This window comes from Coenobita brevimanus, chromosome 56, assembly GCF_032717465.1.
Source record: "Coenobita brevimanus isolate Jiangsu-jjx chromosome 56, ASM3271746v2, whole genome shotgun sequence".
NCBI lineage: Eukaryota > Metazoa > Arthropoda > Malacostraca > Decapoda > Coenobitidae > Coenobita > Coenobita brevimanus.
The window spans coordinates 3,508,870-3,527,031 of NC_137009.1; the positions used below are offsets into that span (position 1 = coordinate 3,508,870).

General features: G+C 41.8%; 1 protein-coding gene across 1 annotated transcript in view; it reads left to right on the forward strand.

The window, feature by feature from the left end:
- Positions 1 to 18,162, forward strand: part of LOC145401604 (UDP-glycosyltransferase UGT5-like) — a 101,019-nt gene that overhangs the window by 68,138 nt on the left and 14,719 nt on the right. The window lies entirely within an intron of this gene.

Sequence of the window (18,162 nt, forward strand, 5' to 3'; positions counted from 1 at the left end):
AATTTTCACTGTGCCGTGACACATAAAAGGTTTACACCAGTCTAGGGACGATTTCTGAGGCAGTTCATCCGGAGGTGGCGTAGCATGTTGGGTAACTTTTTCAGCCTGAGCTGGCAGCGAGCACAGCCGGCTGCACTCCAGCTTTCCACAGACTTCTCCCTCACCGTTACCACTCTCCCAACTCCTCTCGTTCACCTGACTCGAACCTACAACTAGTGCCACTGGTTTGGCATTTTGGGAGGCCTTCCACTTAGGGCAGTTAGGCTTGATGTGCCCACTCTGTTTGCAAAAGTAACAAACTAGCTTCGAACTGGATACAGGGCTCTTTCTCCCAGAATTCTTTTTCTCCTCTGAACTTCCCTTGGACTGATTCACGGGAGATTTATCCCAGGCAGGGCCACTCACAGTCCTCTCCCTGGAATACTGAAAATTAGCATACTTGACCCCCATACTCCGCAAGGCAAACACCCGGTCATCAGCCCACGTCGCTGCTTCCTTCAAGGTCTTAAATCTCTTCTCCCTAATTTTAACACCAATTTCTTTGTCAGCCATGTTGGTAAAATGTTCCATCAAAAACAGTTCACGCACCTCGTTATACGAAGTGGCGCTCTCACTCAGCAACCACTCGTCTAACCTCTCCTCCAGATACCTGGCGTAGGCCATATAGGTGTCAGCAGGCCTTTTCCGAGCACCACGGAACAACAACCGATAAGCCTCTGGTCTAAGTTCATATGCCTTCAGGATGGCTGTTTTGAATTCATCATAATCATCTACATCCTCAGGGCTCAACCTATTATACACTTCTAAAGCTTTTCCCTTCAGCACATTAGATACCAACCCCACCCAGCGCTGCCTGGGCCACTCAAACTCCCTAGCCTTCTTTTCAAACCTGACAAACCATTCTGTCACCTTCAACTCATCAAATGCTGGCACTAATTTTAGACTCCTTGAGAACCAACTCTCCCTATCCTCTGCACGGCCTGAGGTTTGGGTATCTGAAGTTGGTCTATTAGCAGTCAGCTCCAAGCGAGTCTTCTCCAGCTCAAATCGCATTTTTTCACGCTGCAACTCCATCTCCCTCTCTTCTTTCTCTCTTGCATGCTGCATCTCCATCTCCCTCTCTTCTTTTGCACGCTGCATTTCCCTCTCTTCTTTCTCTCTTGCACGCTGCATTTCCATCTCCATCTTTTTCAACTCCAACTGCAACTGAGCCTCCGGTGACAAGACTCCAGGGTATATGGGAGTGGAATGAACAACTCCAGGGAAAGCACTAGACATACCTGGGGGAACTGCTCTAAACTGGCTAGGCGGCATCATAGATGGTAATAGCGGGGTAGCGAAACGAGGCATTTCAGCACCATAGTCAAACTCAGGGCTCACACGGGGAGTACCTTTGCTATGTGCCTCTCGTTGTTCCATATCCACAGGTGACTCAGCACGTACGCGATCTGGTGTAGACACGCGTGACTCCATGGCGACAAATCAATGGCAGTACTGAATAACGAAATACTAATGCTGACTGAGAAACTACACACACATCAACTTCACCTCAAAGTACAGAGAAAGCCAAGATAACGATATCCTAGCAAGAAGAAGGCACTGTTAGGATATCCTGATGCGAGGTCGCCACTGTTACGGTAGCGCCAACCCGAGGCTATTACAAAAAAAGACCACAAGGCAGCCTTAGATGGTCGGCCTCCACTGCGTTGCAAAAATAACGCAGACCCCGGCACTGACACTCCGCAAACTAGAGAAAAACTGCGCAACGGAAGAATACTTACTTAAGAACGCAACACTCTGTACTGTGATAGTAAAACGGAACAGCCTACCTATAGATCTAGCCTACTATCGTCACTACCGGAAGTAATACCGCCCGAGACAGCCTACAGGAACACCTCCCACTTACTTCCGGTGGTGACGACTTTCTACTTAACCCGTGTCCAAGGGGGAACGCAGTTAGTAGCTCACGATGGTTCTCACTAGCCTTGTGCAAAGAGATGGGATTAACTGTGTAGGGGTTAGGGGTGTGTGTGTATGTACGTGTGTTGGGGAACGTTAACAAAGGCAGCGAGAGGACCACGGTGAGCCAAACTGGCCCTCCAAAGACAACACGGTTACAAAAACAAAATAAAATAACTACTTTCCTCAGTCAACAAACAAATGAGTAAAAATAAACTTAAACAAAAACGCCAGCTCGGCATAAAAATGACTGGGGAGAGAGAGAGTGTGCACACACGCACGATACGGAAGCTAGTTGGGAAGATACTGCACTGGTGCTAGGCTCGTGTGCGGCCAAGCGCGAACGCATGAATCAAATTAATTAATAAGAACTTATATTCGTGCCCCTCTCTCTCTACAATAAATTGGTACTTCTAATGCAAGCAAAACATCATTAAATATACTGGTAGCTCACATAAGACAATCAAAATAATCAAAGGCATACTCAGCATGGTATGAAATAAAATTGCCCTCAGTGGCAGGAACGAAAGAAACAAAAGAACTTGTAACACTCGCTAATTTAAACTCCGCGAATGACACGGATACATACTGCATAATCCCCTAGCCCAGCTGTAACGCTGCACCCGTGGGAACGGAAAGGCGGACAGCGTAACAATATATATATATATATATATATATATATATATATATATATATATATATATATATATATATCGTTTTCGTTTTCGTTTTGTAGGCTCCAACATTCTTGCATGTGTCAACCTTGGTCACCTAATGGCGGCTGTCCATGTTGCTCGATCTATGGAAGCCTCCCTGTTCTGTTCCTTATCCCTGAGGTCACACTTAATAACCTCGTCCCACGTCTTTCTCGGTCTAGCACTTGCATCCCCTCCGCCAATATTAACACTTCTCACCTTCTGGACCCAATTATCGTCGCCCATCCTCTCCACATGCCCAAGCCATCTCAATCTACCTCTCCTCATCACAGCCACCTCATCACGACACCAATACACTCCATTCCCATCCTTCCTTTCGACTCTTCCATCATAAACCCAGCCCTTCCAGGCCTTGCACGCAGGGACACACTGCACATCCACCTAATCATTGTCATTTCTGTACGTTTGAGCCTGCGAGTATTCTCTTCATTTACTGCCCAGGTCTCACTACCATACAGCATCACATTCCTATCACATGCATCATACAAATACCCCTTAGCACACAGGAAGAGTCCTCTCAATGTCAGGAAAGGCAGCAGCTTCCTGAATTTCTTCCAACCACTTCTCACCTTGGCCACAGAGCTAGCTTCAGCCCAACTTTCAGCACATGACATGTTTCCCAAATAACAAAACTCTTCCACACACTCAAGCAACTCACCAGCAAGTTCAATCCTTTCACGCCTGACAATCGCCACCTGCTTTACCCGACACACCGCACACACAAAATCATCATTATCTCGCTGTCTACCTCTAATACCATTACACCTCTTGTGCACCTATTTATCATAAACACTGCTCAAGATGGAATTACGTCCCACGCCCTTGTGGCAAACTGCACATGACCACTATCCCTCTTCTTTGACTGTACTGCCACCAACCCTAGATATCATCACTTTTGTTTTATCTGCATTTACCTTTAAGCCCTTGTGCCTCATACCATCTCTCCACATCCTAAATCTTTACCTCGCCTCCCTTTCATTTTCTGCAATCAACACCAAATCATCGGCATACAACATCTCCCATGGGAGTCCGGTTCTGAAGTCACGTGAGAGGGCTTCAAGTACCATGATAAACAACATGGAACTCAAAACTGACCCCTGATGCACACCAACATTCACGGAAAACTCATCAATCAAATCTCCATTCACTCTTACCTAGGTGCGAGCACTCATATACATGGCCATAACCACCCTAACCAGCGACTCCTCCAACCCAAGCTTTCTCATTGCGCACTTCACCACTTCCCTATGAACTCTGTCAAAAACCTTTTCTAAATCAACAAAAACAAAATACAGATCCCTTTTCTTCCCAATATATTTTTCCTGAAGTTGTCGAACAATGAATATGGCATCAGTGGTCCCCCTGCCTGGCATAAACCCAAACTGCATCACATCAATATTTACTCTTTCTCTAATCAAACCGTCTAGAACTCTCTCCACTACCTTCATTATCTGATCTAAAAGCTTTACGCCTCTATAATCTCCTCTTTCCAGGGCATCACCCTTCCCTTTGTACACATTTACAATTACACTTTTCAACCAATCATCTGGGACAACAAACTTATATATGCCGGTAATCATATTTATCAGGTCATTGACTAACCTCACCCCTGTATCGCCTGAGGCCTTCAACATTTCGGCAGTCAACCCAGACACACCTGCTGCCTTCCCCACCTGCATCCTCCCTATTGCCTCACTCACAGTAGCAGCGTTAATCAAAGGCCAAGGGCCAAACACAGGATCTGCTGGCTCCAAACCTTCCCTGTCCCAGTCAAACTCCTCATTCAACAACTGGCTATAATGCTTTCTCCATGCATCTTTAATATCCCGCTGTTCACCACTACCCTTCCTTCATCATTCTTCACACACTGCTCACCTATAATATCCCGATTATCCCTCTTCATCTAATTTGCCACCTTAAATATCATATTTTTTCTTTCCCCATGATTTAGGTTATCGAGTAAAAGTGTGACTCAGACTTTGCCCTGTATACCTCTCTTCTACCCCTATGCTTGGCAGCCAAAGATTCCTCCTTGTTACCACCCTTCTTCTATTCCCGGAAAAGCCTTCTTTTCTCCTTAACTGCAGCTTCTACACCCGCATCCCACCACGAAGTTACGCCATGTCTTGGTGGGCCTCTTGTCTAACCGCATATTACATCTGCATTTTTTTTTTAAATACCGGAACAGAGGAAGGAAAACCAATCAATAAAAAAACTAATCCATACACCAGATTACTGGAGTCCTCTGTTCATAAAATATCTGTAACAGTTAGACTTGAACAGAGGTAGGTGGAAGTTTTGAGGGAAACAACTCTGGGGAAGTGAGTTCCAGAGAGAAGCAGTTCTGGGAATGAAAGAATTCTGATAGGCAGAAGTTCTACAATGTGGTCGTGTGACAGTCCAGTCATGAGCGCTACCAGATGCCCGTGTAGCACGAGGGAAGGCATGGAAAGGTGGCACAATGGACGCAACTTCGTTTGGGCATTTGCTATAAAAATATCTGTAAAATAATGCACTGGAGGCAACATTCCTTCTTGCTTGTAGGGGAGGTAGTTATCCATTCCACAAGGGTGAGCAGTATTCAAGCTGAGCGTGCACATAACTCTTATTAATCATAGCTAACTGCTTGTCAGTGAAGAAGTTATGGGCTCTGTACAATAATCCAAGTTTCTTTGAGGCAGTTTTAGGAAGTGATCTGACATGAGAGGTCCAGCTGAGGGCATTGTTAAGTGAAACACCAAGAATTTCATTACTTTTGAAGATGGGAATATTAGTAGCATTGAAGGTAATAATACGAATCTAGCAATACCTATTAGTAAATTGTATATATATAGTTTTACTAGCATTAAATGAGGCAAGGTTGTTTTGTCCCCATTCACTGATCGTAGATAAGACTTGATTTATGGAGAGGGCTGTACTGAGTTGAGAGGTAGAGATATTAGACTTTGTAAATGAGTGTCTGAGTGTAAATGAACTATGTAGTGTTGAGTCATTTGCATATGAATGGATGAGATTGTGGGTGACAGATAAGAGATCATTATTATGAACGAGGAACAAGGTTGGTGCCAGAACTGATCCCAGCGGCACGCCGACGTTAATTGAGTGAAAATTGGAATATACATCATCTACTTTTACTCTTATTTTTCTGTTACTATGATATGAGGAAATCAAAGGAACAAATGACTTTAGTCCATAGCCAAGGAGTTTGGACAACAGGGAATGGTGCCATACTCTGTCGAAAGCTTTAGAAATATCAAGGGCTACTACATGAGTTTCTCCATGTAGATTGATTAATTGATGGAGGGTATGAGTCAGGAGATTGAGTATGTCAATGGTGGATCGTTCGTGGTGAAAACCATATTGTCTATCATTAACCTGCTGCGTGCTGGCAATTTTTAGCGCTATGGGTTACCCCAGTGCCGGCCATTTTTCAACCTTTTTTTTTTTTTTTTTTGGCTAAAATGATAGATTTTGATGTGGAAACAACGAATTTCGCCATTAAAATGCTCACTGATGCTTGGAAATGAATTTTATTGAGTCCTGCATACTGACATACAGGCATAGCTGCTCTCTCATGCCACCACATACGTGAGAGAAAGCCGTTTTCTATGTAAGGTATACTCAGGTATTTATGCTGGGAAGGTATAGTAATGTTCAGTACACTTTTCTGATTACTTATTACTTCAGCATCTATCGCAATTTGCGTGTCTTTCTCAGTGTGAATGCATTATCTTACATATAGCTGACGATAGGTACAACCTGACTTCATTACGTACAGTCCTGGTACTTACAAGAAGGTATTTACAACTTGACTTCACTATATAGTCCTTACACTTACAGGAAAATATTTACAACTTACACTTACATGAAAATATTTACAAAATGCCTTCACTATGTGCAGTACAGCATTGGGTGAGGCACACAGGCAGAATGAGGGAGAGCGAGCATGAGCGGGGGAGTGAGTGAGTGTATGGCTTTGAGAGCCTGGGGAATGGTAAAGGAACAGTTACCTTACATGCCTGCCAATTTTTACCCGCGAATCTTGAAAAATGCGGTCACAGTGAAGTTTTTTATTTTAATCCTTTTTAAAATGGCACTGGCACTGCCCACAGAATTATGTCAGACCGTTTTAAAATGGCACTAGCACGCGGCGGGTTAATTAATTTGTTGGATTCAAGATGTTTGACTATGTGCTTATTAATCAATGTTTCAAATACCTTACCAAGGGAAGACGTGACAGCTATTGGCCTGTAATCAGAGGTGTCAGAGGAACTTCCTTTCTTAGGTATTGGGTGGATATTGGCTTCTTTCCATGAATTAGGGATTGAACAAGTATGTACGAACAGTCTGAATAATTTTGCAAGAACACAGGCAAGTTTTGGGGAACACTTTTTAAAAATAACTGGCTGAATTCCATCTGGGCCTGGAGCCTTGTTGGTAGGTAAATTGTCTAGGATGGATTTTACGTACCTTATTTGTATTTTAAGTGGAACAGTTTCGGGAGAGTCAAGTTCTAGTACTGGGACGTTCTGGATGGCTTCCTCTGTGGTAGAATATCTGGCAAATGTACTGGCAAAGATATCTGCTTTCCTATGCGGGTCATTTGTAATGTTGTCATCTGAAGATTTTAGTGGGGGAATGGATGATGACTTGTTAAAGTTATTATTGAAAGAATTGAGTCGACCAGAATATTCTATTGTCATTAGGGTGGTTAAGTAATTTTGATGCTTGATTTTGAAGAAAGTTTGATCTAGCGAGATCTATTTCAGCTTTTGCATGGTTTCTAGCAATTTTAAATTGAGTGAGTGATTCAGATGTTTTTTATTTTAAGTAAGAGTTATATGCTAATGACTTTTGGGCTGTTACTCTGGCACAGGTGCTATCAAACCATTTTGGAGATTTCGATCTTTTAGTGAACTGCCGACTAGGTCTGAATAAATCCATACCAGCTAGTATTAAGTCAATAGAGAAGAAAGACTGCCATGGAATGTCAGCAAGATAATTTTGCCCTATCAAAGTGCCATTGGATCACCCTGACAGGTTCAGAATTGGATGGTTTGGGGGGACTAACTAATGAAGCTTCGATGAGATTGTGGTCAGAGGATCCACGTGGAGACAATAACTCTATCCTGTACTGATCAGGATTATTTGTCAGGAATAGATCTAAGAGATGGGCATTATGGTCAGGATTGTCCGGTATTCTTGTTGGTTGCTTTACCAGCTGCATGAGATTAAATGATTTTGCAAACAGCTCGCACACTAGACCAGCATCATCAGTCCTGGCAGAATGCAATAACCATTCACCATTATCTATGTTAAAATCACCCAGAATGGTAATTTCCGTGATAAGGGCAAGGTTAAAGTTACTCAACTGTGTGGATATGGAATCAAATACACTGGGTTCCGAAGAAGCACTGGGGGAGTGATAGAGTACAGAGATATACTTGGTAATATTTTGACAATTTAGTTTATACAATGGGTAATCAATACTAGATGAAGTGAAGTTTAAAATGGTGTCAACTGCATATTGAGATTTGATATAACAACAGGAGCCACCCTTGTTATGGAAGTTTGTGAAGAGATGTTAACCGGAAAAGCAAAATGAGGATATTTCAGTAGAGGGTGAGATTTGTGGTTCTGTGAGGAATAGGGCCAGAGGGGATTTGGACTGTAGGAAAAAATGAATTGAATTTAAATTGGTACTAAGACCACGGATGTTGGTGAAGAATAAGGCAGCACTTCACTTCTCAGCTGACGAGCATAACCGGAAATTGCATTAGTCACTGCCAGCACGGTTGCTTGATGGCGAACGGGAGGACCCTGTGCCGCCAGCCCTACCTTGCCGGTGGTGGCAATTCGAGGTACCACCTCGCTAGAAAGTAATACTGCAGCGGCCATTGCTAATTAGAGTGGGAATAGAAGGTGTGATATGATATGTGCATGTAGTATGGTGTAGACAGTTGAAGGTAGATGTATTAACCTGAGACATCCCATCAACGTATGGGTACGTCGCAACGCTTTGTCACAGCTAGTCCCATCGACGTACTGATATGTTGCGCAATTGCAAGGTCCATAATTTGCACAATTTTCAATTTTCGTGCATGATTTTTTTGTACGTATACGCGGGACACCTTCCTCTAACCCTTTACAAGATGCCAGGCAGGGACAATGCCTTACACCACTTAACCTCCCCCCCCACATGCCATTGTCTCAGCAATTCACCTGTTACCAGTGACCATGCCAATAAAGACATTCAGGGCCAGAGTGATTCCCCAATTGATGATAATGTGGAGGACAAAGTTTACATAGCATTAGAGGAAGAAACAGTCAGTAATGGTGATCAGGTAAAGTTGCCAAAAAAGGTCAGGTATGTTGATGAGTTAATGAGTGAAACAATGCTTATAATGCCTATATTACTGTTTGAAAACCAATACACTCTCGTACTACATATAAATTCATACCAAGTAAATAAATAAATACAGTTTATGAGTGGTGTGGAATAGTTACCCTCCCATAGAACTCGTTTTCTTTGGTGCCAGCCTGATAGAAAACCCAGTAAGGTAAGGAGGTACTTCTACCTGTATCGAGTATTTTAAACCTCAGGTGAGCGATTTCTCTATGAATTTTCGATGTTTCTCACCAAAAGCAGAGGTTTTAGCCAAAAAAAATTTTTTCCAAAATAGATCGGGATTGGGGGGTGTCGGTGGTACGAAATAGCTTGGGACGTGACGGGTTAAGAGAGTATGCTGGTCTACTCTCTGTGTAAATAAAAGCACTGAAAATGTTCAGCAAAGGGAGATGGTCAGGATCAAGTCCTGAGGGCTGGTGAAACGTGAGCTCCAGCTATCCCTATCACAAACTTGCCATCCACCTCTGGAGTACTGACCTGCTTGACTGGTGATATATATATATACATATATATATATATATATATATATATATCTATATATAGTTATATATATATATATATATATATATATATATATATTATCATCATCATCAGCCATTACAAGTCCACTGCTGAACAAAGGCCTCCTCCAAAATTTTCCATGAGATCCTTGACCAAGCCAATCTTTGCCCCGTTTTCCCTGCAAATTTCTCCATCTCATCTCTCCACCTCCTGTCTGGCCTTTTTCTGCTGCGCTTATAATCTCTTGGTGTCCAGTCAGTCAGCCTCTTGCTCCATCGGTTATCCTTTATACTTGCTACATGGCCTGCCCACCTCCATTTCTGTTCTTTTATAACTTCTATAATATCTTTGTGGACTGTTTTAAGATTGTATGGACTTGATGGTAGGTTACTAAGAGGGATGAAAAGTTTTTATGTAAATAGTAGAGTGGGAAATGCTGTGAGTAATTGGTTTCCTGTGAGAGTGGGGCTGCGACAGGGATGTGTGATGTCACCTTGGTTGTTTAATATTTACATGGATGGTGTTGTAAAGGAGGTGAATGCAAGAGTTTTAGGTGGAGGTCTGAGTCTGGTGAATGTTGATGGTGGAGAGTGGAATCTGAAGCAGCTGCTGTTTGCAGATGATACTGCACTGGTGGCTGATTCAGAGGAGAGATTGAGACAGTTGGTAAAGGACTTTGGAAGGGTGTGTGAAAGGAGGAAATTGAAAGTAAATGAGAATAAGAGTAAAGTGATGAAGTGTACGAGGTTCGTAGATGGTAGGGGGATGAATATAGTTTTGAATGGCGAGTTGCTTCAGGAGGTAGAGTGTTTTAAATATCTAGGGTCACATGTTGCTGTGGATGGAAGAATAAATGCAGAAGTAAAGTTTAGAATAAATGAAGTAGGAAAGGTGCTGGGAGGAATGAAAAAAGTGTTTAGATGTCATTCGCTTAGAATGGATGTAAAGAGAAGGCTGTGTGAGGGTGTTGTGGTACCGACTGCATTATATGGGGCTGAAACATGGAAAATAGGAGTAGAAGAGAGGAAAAGTTTGAATGTAATGGAGATGAGGTGTCTGAGGAGTATGTGTGGAGTGACACGTATGGATCGAGTGCGGAATGATGAAGTGCGAAGGAGAACTGGAGTTGTTCGGGAGATGGCTGGTAGAGTTGAGCAGAGGGTGTTGCGATGGTTTGGGCATATGGAGAGAATGGATAATGAGCGATTGGTGAAAAAGATAACTAGATCTGATGTGAGAGGTGTAAGGCTGAGAGGAAGACCACGAATAGGATGGATGGACAGTGTGAAGAGAGCGCTGGATGCGAGAGGGATGTCTGTTCAGCAAGGAAGAATGGCTGTGCGTGACAGAAATAAATGGAGAGAAATTGTGAATGAATAAGTGATGACGCAGCCCTGAGGGGATATTCTCCCGCATTTGGTCTGATCAGCTATTTCAGGTCAGGTGCGGGTAAGGGGATGAGTCTGTTATGATGTGGCAGGGGTAAACCAGCTCTGCTGTCGGGCCCTGCTGCGGATGTCACTGATTGCATTGCGGAGTTGACCCTTGTGCGGTGTCGTGCGGTGAGGATCTGTCCGTTCTCCCCTTTGGGGCTAAGATGCGAATGAATGTGTTTGAATGGATGAGTAAATGGGGAGTGTGTCGTCCTGTCTCGGCTACCTCCCTTTCCTTGGGGGAAGCAGCCTAGGTATATAGATAGATAGATAATATCTTTGACATTAGTCTGCTCTCTCACCCAAGTTTATCATTTCCTGTCTCTTAAAGATATTCCCAACATTGACCTTTCCATTGCTCTCTGAAAACGAATTAATTTATTTTCCATTGATTTTTGTCAGTTTCCAGGTCTCACAACCATACGTCATAGCTGGAATTATACATTCGTTATATACTTTTCGTTTCATATAAACTGTCCGTTCTCCCCTTTGGGGCTAAGATGCGAATGAATGTGTTTGAATGGATGAGTAAATGGAGAGTGAGTCATCCTGTCTCGGCTACCTCCCTTTCCTTGGGGGAAGCAGCCTAGGTATATAGATAGATAGATAGATAAACTGGCAAGCTACTTTTCATAACGTCTATGTCTTTACTAAAAGCTTTCCATCCCATTGTAATGCGTCTTTTTATTTCGCTATCATGATCTTTCGTTAATTTTTTTTTAGAAAGTGAATGAGTTGGATAAAAGAGAGAAAATTATAGAGTATCAGGAGAAATTGAAAGATGAGTGGAATGCAGAGAAAGATCAGGAAAATGGCAGTGTGGAGGAGGAATGGCAGTTGTTTAAGAGTGCTGTGGTGGGGCATGCGAGAGAGGTGTGTGGTGTGAGACATGTGGGTGATGGTGTAAGAAAAGGAACTGAATGGTGGTGTGAGGAAGTAAGTATGGCTGTGGCTAAGATTAGACGTGCATATGAAGTGTGGCTGCAGAGGAAGGATGAGGTGTCATATGAGAGATATAAGGAAAAGAGGAATAGGGCGATAACGGCTGTGCGTGATGCTAAAGTGGCAGCAGATGAGAGGTGGGGTAGGCGGTTGACTGAGAATTTTCAACAGAATAAGAAAATGTTTAGGAAGGAGGTGAGATTGTGTGAAATGGAGAGTCTGGAAAGGAAGAGTGAGTAAAAGCAGAGGATGGAAGGATGTTAATTAAGATGGATGCAGTAAGGAAGAGATGGGCAGAGTATTTTGAAAGATTGTTAAATGTAGAGGAGGAAGGGGTGGCTGAGATTGTGGGAGATGGAAGTGTGCAAGGAATAGTTGTGTTGAGAGAGTTCAGTGATTCTTTGATCACGAAGGGGGAAGCGCAGGAGGCAGTACAGGAGATGAAAACAGGGAAAGCTGTTGGTACGGATGGGTGTGGTGTGGAATGCCTGAATTGTGGTGGAGCGACTACTGTTGACTGGTTGGTAAGATTGTTGAATGTGTGATTTGTGCAAGGTATGGTGCCAGTTGACTGGGCAAGTGCTTCTGTGGTCCCGTTGTATAAAGCCAAGGGTGATAAGTATGAATGTACTAGCTTTAGGGGTATAAGTCTGTTGAGTGTTGTAGGTAAGGTGTATGGCAGAGTGTTAATTATGAGAGTTAGAGAGGGTACAGAGGGAGTGATTGGTGATGAGCATTGTGGCTTTAGGAGAGGGATGGGATGCGTGGATCAGGTGTTTGCTGCGAGACAAGTGTGTGAAAAGTATTTAACGAAAGGCAAGGATGTGTTTTGGGCATTCATGGATTTAGAGAAAGCGTATGGTAGAAAAGATAGGGAGGCTTTGTGGACTGTTTTAAGATTGTATGGACTTGATGGTAGATTACTAAAAGGGGTGAAAAGTTTTTATGTAAATAGTAGGACGTGTGTAAGAGTGGGAAATACTGTGAGTAATTGGTTTCCCGTGAGAGTGGGGCTGCGGTAGGGACGTATGATGTCGCCTTGGTTGTTTAATATTTATGTGGATGGTGTTGTAAAGGAGGTGAATGCAAGAAGTTTAGGTGGAGGTCTGAGTCTGGTAAATGTTGATGGTAGAGAGTGGAATTTGAAGCAGCTGCTGTTTGCAGATGATACTGCACTGGTGACTGATTCAGAGGAGAGATTGAGAGAGTTGGTTGAGGAGTTTGGAAGAGTGTGTGAAAGGCGGAAAATGAAAGTAAATGAGAAAAAGAGTAAAGTGATAAAGTGTACGAGGTCAGTACATGGTAGGAGGAGAATTATTGTTTTGAATGGTGAGTTGCTTGAGGAACTAGAGTGTTTTAAGTATTTAGGGTCACATGTTGCTGTGGATGGAAGAATAGATGCAGAAGTGAAGTTTAGAATGAAGTAGGAAAGGTGCTGGGAGGAATGAAAAAAGTGTTTAGATGTCGTTCACTTAGAAAGGATGTAAAGAGAAGGCTGTCTGAGGGTGTTGTGGTACCGACTGCGTTATATGGGGCTGAAACATGGAAAATGGGTGTAGCCCAGAGGAAGAGTTTGAATGTAATGGAGATGAGGTGTCTGAGGAGTATGTGTGGAGTGACGCGTATGGATGGGGTGTGAAATGATGAAGTGCGAAGGAGAACTGGAGTTGTTCGGGAGATGGCTGATCGAGTTGAGCAGAGGGCGTTGCGATGGTTTGGGCATACGGAGAGAATGGATAATGAGTGATTGGTGAAAAAGATAACTAGATCTGATGTGAGAGGTGTAAGGCAGAGAGGGAGACCACGAGTAGGATGGATGGACAGTGTGAAGAGAGCTCTGGATGCGAGAGGGATGTCTGTTGAGCAAGAAAGATTGGCTGTGCGTGACAGATATAAATGGAGAGAAATTGTGAATGAATAAATGAAGATGCATCCCTGAGGGGATATTCCCCGCATTTCATCTCATCAGCTAATCTGGTCAGGTGCGGGAAAGGGGATGGGTCTATTATGATGTGGCAGGGGTAAACCAGCTCTGCTGTCGGGTCATGCTGCGGATGTCACTTATTGCACTGCGCAGTTGACCCTCGTGCGGTGTGCTGCGGTGAGGATCTGTCCCTTCTCCCCTTTTGGGCTAAGATGCAAATAAATATGTTTGAATGGATGAGTAAATTGAGAGTGTGTCGTCCTGTCTCGGCTACCTCCCTTTCCTTGTGGGAGGCAGTCTAGGTGTATAGATAGATAGATAGTATTTGCCCCAAGTAGTTGTACTCCTCAACTTCTTCAAGAATATCTTCGCTTATTCTGATGACGCTGTTTGGTGTTTGTTGATTAAACATTAGTTTTACTCCGGTTCATCTCAACCCTACTTTCACACTTTCTCTGTTCAGGTCGTTTAACATTTCTTGCAATCCCTATGCTGTTTCTGAAATTAGGGCAATGTCATCTGCAAATATTAAATGGTTTCGCTTTTCTACATCTATGTTCACTCCTTTGTTTTCTCAGTCTAGCTTGTTGAAGACACTTTCTAGGCATGCTGTAAATAATGTTGGTGAAATTGTATGTCCTTGACGCACGCCCTTCTCAATCTTTTTTTTTTTTTTTTTTTCAAGTCCTTCTGTAATTTAACTGTAGCAGTTCCCTCTTTATATATGTTTTCGAGCAGTTTTACAATGTTCTCATTCACTCCTTGTTCTCGCAATGAATTTATAAGTGCTATGTGCTCCACTGAATCAAAAGCCTTTTCGTAAACAACAAAACCTAAGTATAGTGGTTTATTATATTCTGTAGTTTTCTCAATTAGCTGATTCACTGTGTGTAGATGATCAGTAGTCGAATTCCCGTTTCGGAATCCTGCCTGTTCACGAGGTTGGTTTTTCTCCAAATTAGTTGTTATTCTGATCGTTAGGACTTTAGTGAAGAGTTTGTAAATGACTGATAATAAGCTAATGGGTCGATAGTTAGTAAGATCTTTTGAGTCACCTTTTTTGTAGAGTAAAATAACTATTCCATTACTCCATGTTTTGGGAATTTTCTTCTGTTTTATACATTGCGTAAATAAGTGAGCAAGCCTATTCTGTACTTCTACTCCTGCATCCAACAGTAAATCTGTTACTATTGCATCTTCTCAAGGAGCCTTCCCTCCTCTCATATTTTTAAGAGAAATATGTACTTCGTCTGGTGCTACCTCAGGTATTTAAATTGTGTCAACTGAAAAGTTAGCTGTTGGTACTACTGTCTTTGATGCAAACAGTTCTTTGTAAAATTCTAAACTCTCTTCACCATGTTATCTCTGCATTTTATGATTTCACTTTTTTTTTTTTCTTTCAGTGATGTCATTTGTTTCATTCCTAGTGCCATTTTACTTCGAACTAGTTTCAGACTTTTTGCATTTTTTATGGTTTCTTTGATCTGATCCATGTTTCTCTTTCTTTGTTCTTCTCTTTGTCTCTTGTTGATAAGCATATTCAGTTCTGCTCGTTCTGTCTCATCTTTCTTTGTTTTTACTTTCATTTCCTGTCGTTTTTTCGTAAGTTCGAATGTCTTTTCTGAAAATTTATTGGTTTTTGTTGTATTAGGTTTTCCTACTACCTCCGCTGATTCTCTTAGCACTTTTGTCATTCAGCTCATCAGTGGCACATTCAGCATTACTTGGAGCCTGAAATCTGTTCTTTATTTCCAACTGAAAGGCTAGCTTGTTTTCGTATACTTTTATTGGGCATATCTTTTTATCTTTAATCATCTTCTTTCTTTCACTTCTGAAATTGAATCTGGCTGTGCAACCCACCATTCTATGATTACTCCCTATATTTACTTTGTTGATAACTGTGACGTTTGTGACTGTGTTGTTCTTATCTGCTATAATGAAGTCAATTTCATTCTTTGGTTCATCATTTGGGCCTCTCCAGGTCCACTTTCTCCTTGTTCTTTTGAGAAAGAATGTGTTTATTATTCTCATGTTAAACATTTCTACAAAGTTTACCAACATTTCTCCTCTTTCGTTCCTTTCTTCCACTCCATATTCTCCCATACATGCTTCCCCATTTTTCGACTTCCCAACTTTTGCATTGAAGTCTCCTATGAGTATAGTATATGTGGTCTTTTCTTCTTCCATAATCTGGAAGATGTCGTCATGGAATGTTTCTATTTCTTCATCTGAGCTTTGAGAAGCTTGTGCATATACTTGTATTACTTTCAGGGTATTTTTTTTGCACAGTCTAATCACAACCACTGCTGCTCTGTCACATACACTACTGAATTTAACAATGTTGTCTGCAAGATTTCTGTTAATTAGAAATCTTTCACCACTTACTCTTTCATTTTCCAATCCTCTGTAGTAAAATAGGTGGTTGCTGTCTTCGAGATGAATTAGTTTTTCTTCTTTTCTGTGGATCTCACTCAAACCTACAATATCCCAACAAATGTTTTCCAGTTCATTTATTAAGTTATAAAGTTTGTAATCTTCTGTGAGGCTTCTTACATTGTATGCATAGATCTTCATGGACTTCAGTTTGTTTAATATCCCAGAGTGTAACTTGCCAACACAGTGCCTACTCACATTTAGTGGCACACTGCCCGTAAGCAAAGGAGGCAGCGCGGTTGGACCTTTACCAGACGATGATCCAACAAGAATGCTCGTCAAGTCATTTGCAATAGAACTCATGTTTGGTTGGGAGAATTGTGGTAAATAATCTCACCTTCCTGCCACATAGTTTGTCGTGAGATTTAATTTTTGTGCCACCTTATTCGTTATATTTGGTGGAGCCCTTTATATCTACAGGGGCGTCCCATGGTCTGCTCCGTCTAAGACGGTACCTTGTATATCTACAAGGCCTTCCCCTATCCGTCACCTGGTGACACGCCAGGTAGCAGTGGGATCCTTCCCCAGGCAGGATATATATATATATATATATATATATATATATATATATATATATATATATATATATATATATATATATATATATATATATATATATATATATACTGAGTTGGCGGAGGGTTAGTGCTTCTCCCAAGAAAACTAAAACAAGAAGAAGAAGTCTCGGATCAGGACTAACCAGCAGATAACTACCAAGGACCGGACAAAGAACATGGTACTAAGTACGACAAGGAAAGTAAAGGGTGCGGATGATGAGGTGAAAGAGAGAATGATAATGATTGTCCAGCTGCTTGAGGGTGCAGAAGTGGACATATGTCTATTAACCCCTACACCGCGGGCATGTTTACCGATGTTTTGCGTGTGCCGCGGGGTTATTCGAGCTACGACAGACTCTCAAAAAATATTTGCCAAAAATCAGTTATTAGTCCTAGAATATTAAAATTATATATGCTTATGGCACATACCTTCAGCTTTCTCCTGGAATGTTTGTTGAGCCTTCGTCAGTTACCGTAGGACTTGTGGAGACCTCTGAAGTTGGGTAACGAAGTCTCCACTTTACACTTCCAGACAACCAGTAATATGATTACCACAGCCAGATATTAACACTATAAACACTACTCTATGATTATCAAGTAGTTTGGGATCCATACTCCAAATAAAAACCACTGTGAAAGCAATGAAAATTACAAGCGCGTATGACCTTCCCACTTGCGCTAGTTCGCTGTTGGTATTCTGTCATTTATTATTCATAAAACTCCTCACACTTTATATTTCTATTACTATATAACACTTATATATATCTACAGTCTTTATCCATAAGTTTCCTTCAGTAGTATTAGTTTATTGTCACTGTAGGGATTCAATTTCTTTCAGTAAAATATGTAGCATTCACTTTCTCGTCCTGTATACTAGCATTGAGAGTGAATGTCACTTTCAACTTCACTCTCATAACTCATAGTATTCATACATGCTAGAGTGAAACTTTCACTTTCATTACTCCTAGGGTATATACTCGTATTCTTATAATACTACTCATTTACATTTCTATTTACGTTCTCTATTCTATTTACGTTATTTACATTTCTATTTTATTTACACTGTGTTATGCACTGTCACTTGAAGTAACTTATAAAATTATTTTCCACTGTTCACGTATATTTACATTCATTACTTTCACTTGCTGTTTACACATTATTTACACATTATTTACAATTCCACTTGCACAGTTTTACTCAGTAGAAAGATCGTAGTCATTGGAAGATGAGAGTGAACTGATAAGGGTGGGCCGGCGTGGTGGCCTACCTAGGGAAATGCATTACTGCC